We start from the raw sequence: 3,775 nt of genomic DNA, 5'->3' as shown, positions 1-3,775 counted from the left end.
TGTCCACGACGCACCCAGCAAAGGTGCACTGTGATTGGGAAGAAAAGTTGGGAAAGTGGGCAAAAGTCCCGAATTTGATCCAAAATCACACCCAGGTTAGAGTCCCACAAGTCCCGCCGCGTTCCACCAGGGTTCCGGGGGTGCCTGGCATGTCCACAACGCACCCAGCAAAGGCGCACTGTGATTGGGCAAGAAAAGTTGGGAAAGTGGGCAAAAGTCCCGAATTTGGTCCAAAATCACACCCAGGTTCGAGTCCCACAAGTCCCGCCGCGTTCCACCAGTGTCTCGGGGTGCCTACAATGTCCACAACGCACCCAGCAAAGGCGCACTGTGATTGGGAAGAAAAGTTGGGAAAGTGGGCAAAAGTCCCGAATTTGGTCCAAAATCACACCCAGGTTCGAGTCCCGCAAGTCCCGCCGCGTTCCACCAGTGTCTCGGGGTGCCTACAATGTCCACAACGCACCCAGCAAAGGCGCACTGTGATTGGGAAGAAAAGTTGGGAAAGTGGGCAAAAGTCCCGAATTTGGTCCAAAATCACACCCAGGTTCGAGTCCCACAAGTCCCGCCGCGTTCCACCAGGGTTCCGGGGTGCCTACAATGTCCACAACGCACCCAGCAAAGGCGCACTGTGATTGGGAAGAAAAGTTGGGAAAGTGGGCAAAAGTCCCGAATTTGGTCCAAAATCACACCCAGGTTCGAGTCCCACAAGTCCCGCCGCGTTCCACCAGTGTCTCGGGGTGCCTACAATGTCCACAACGCACCCAGCAAAGGCGCACTGTGATTGGGAAGAAAAGTTGGGAAAGTGGGCAAAAGTCCCGAATTTGATCCAAAATTATGCCCGGGTTGGAGTACCACGAGTCCGGCCGCGTTCCACCGGTGTCCCGGGGGTGCCTGGCATGTCCACAACTTACCCAGCAAAGGCGCACTGTGATTGGGAAGAAAAGTTGGGAAAGTGGGCAAAAGTCCCGAATTTGATCCAAAATTATGCCCGGGTTGGAGTACCACGAGTCCGGCCGCGTTCCACCGGTGTCCCGGGGGTGCCTGCCATGTCCACGACGCACCCAGCAAAGGCGCACTGTGATTGGGAAGAAAAGTTGGGAAAGTGGGCAAAAGTCCCGAATTTGATCCAAAATTATGCCCGGGTTGGAGTACCACGAGTCCGGCCGCGTTCCACCGGTGTCCCGGGGGTGCCTGCCATGTCCACAACTTACCCAGCAAAGGCGCACTGTGATTGGGAAGAAAAGTTGGGAAAGTGGGCAAAAGTCCCGAATTTGATCCAAAATTATGCCCGGGTTGGAGTACCACGAGTCCGGCCGCGTTCCACCGGTGTCCCGGGGGTGCCTGCCATGTCCACAACTTACCCACCCAGCAAAGGCGCACTGTGATTCAGAAGAAAAGTTGGGAAAGTGGGGAAAAAAAGGACCGGAAAATATCCAAAATTATGCCCGGGTTGGAGTACCACGAGTCCGGCCGCGTTCCACCGGTGTCCCGGGGGTGCCTGGCACGTCCACAACTTACCCAGCAAAGGCGCACTGTCAGTGGGGAAGACCAAACATGTCTCGGATTTTTTCCAAGTACCTTAACGAGAGAGGCTAAAAAGCACCTGTTTTTACCTTCTCTCGTTGTTGTACTTAGAAAAAAAACGAGAAAATAAAAAATCTGGGTTTTTTTCTAAGTACCTTAACGAGAGAGGCTAAAAAAAACCATTTTTTACCTTCTCTCGTTGTTGTACTTAGAAAAAAAACGAGAAAAAAATTTTTCCCCATTCATTTCAATGGGAGTTCATTTTTTTTTTGGGATTTTTTCTAAGTACCTTAACGAGAGAGGCTTAATTTTTCACCTACTTTTTACCTTCTCTCGATTTTTCGTTTTTTACCTGGTCGACCAAAACACCTCCATCTCGTTACTATGTGCACCATGTCTGACAGGCTGAAATCACAGGGAACGCGTCCGAGTCAAAGTGAGCTATTTTCGGACACAAATATGGTGTTTTTCCCCTCTATCCTCTGGTTCTTTTTTCAAACTGATCTTCCAGCATCTGAGCGACAGGGGCTCATGCAGACACCTGTGTCCGCCCGAGGGGCGCCTTCCCGGACACATATATGGTGCTTCCCCCCTCTTTACCCCGGTCCTTTTTCAAACTGATCTTCCAGCATCTGAGCGACAGGGGCTCATGCAGACACCTGTGTCCGCCCGAGGGGCGCCTTCCCGGACACATATATGGTGCTTCCCCCCTCTTTACCCCGGTCCTTTTTCAAACTGATCTTCCAGCATCTGAGCGACAGGGGCTCATGCAGACACCTGTGTCCGCCCGAGGGGCGCCTTCCCGGACACATATATGGTGCTTCCCCCCTCTTTACCCCGGTCCTTTTTCAAACTGATCTTCCAGCATCTGAGCGACAGGGGCTCATGCAGACACCTGTGTCCGCCCGAGGGGCGCCTTCCCGGACACATATATGGTGCTTCCCCCCTCTTTACCCCGGTCCTTTTTCAAACTGCTCTTCCAGCATCTGAGCGACAGGGGCTCATGCAGACACCTGTGTCCGCCCGAGGGGCGCCTTCCCGGACACATATATGGTGCTTTCCCCCTCTTTACCCCGGTCCTTTTTCAAACTGCTCTTCCAGCTTCTGAGCGACAGGGGCTCATGCAGACACCTGTGTCCGCCTAAGGGGCGCTATCTCGGACACATTTTCAACTTTTCCCGCATGAATGAAATCCTGGAACTGATTCCACCCAGGTACTTAGGACTTCCAGGGCTTGAGCGACAGGGGCTCTGTCCGGAGCGTGTGTCCGCCTAGGGGGCGCTGTCCCGGACACATTTTCAACTTTTCCCGCATGGATGAAATCCTGGAACTGATTCCACCCAGGTACTTAGGGCTTCCAGGGCTTGAGCGACAGGGGCTCTGTCCGGAGCGTGTGTCCGCCTAGGGGGCGCTGTCTCGGACACATTTTCAACTTTTCCCGCATGGATGAAATCCTGGAACTGATTCCACCCAGGTACTTAGGGCTTCCAGGGCTTGAGCGACAGGGGCTCTGTCCGGAGCGTGTGTCCGCCTAGGTGGCGCTGTCTCGGACACATTTTCAACTTTTCCCGCATGAATGAAATCCTGGAACTGATTCCACCCAGGTACTTAGGGCTTCCAGGGCTTGAGCGACAGGGGCTCTGTCCGGAGCGTGTGTCCGCCTAGGGGGCGCTGTCTCGGACACATTTTCAACTTTTCCCGCATGAATGAAATCCTGGAACTGATTCCACCCAGGTACTTAGGACTTCCAGGGCTTGAGCGACAGGGGCTCTGTCCAGAGCGTGTGTCCGCCTAGGGGGCGCTGTCCCGGACACATTTTCAACTTTTCCCGCATGAATGAAATCCTGGAACTGATTCCACCCAGGTACTTAGGGCTTCCAGGGCTTGAGCGACAGGGGCTCTGTCCGGAGCGTGTGTCCGCCTAGGGGGCGCTGTCTCGGACACATTTTCAACTTTTCCCGCATGGATGAAATCCTGGAACTGATTCCACCCAGGTACTTAGGGCTTCCAGGGCTCGAGCGACAGGGGCTCTGTCCGGAGCGTGTGTCCGCCTAGGGGGCGCTGTCTCGGACACATTTTCAACTTTTCCCGCATGGATGAAATCCTGGAACTGATTCCACCCAGGTACTTGGCGCTTCCAGGGCTCGAGCGACAGGGGCTCGGTCCGGAGCGCGCGTCCGCCTAGGGGGCGCTGTCTCGGACACATTTTCAACTTTTCCCGTATGAATGAAATCCTGGACCTCCGTCCAGG

The sequence above is a fragment of the Nerophis lumbriciformis genome, unplaced genomic scaffold (genome assembly GCF_033978685.3).
Source record: "Nerophis lumbriciformis unplaced genomic scaffold, RoL_Nlum_v2.1 HiC_scaffold_46, whole genome shotgun sequence".
Taxonomy (NCBI): Eukaryota; Metazoa; Chordata; class Actinopteri; order Syngnathiformes; family Syngnathidae; genus Nerophis; species Nerophis lumbriciformis.
This window is presented reverse-complemented; position numbering follows the sequence as displayed.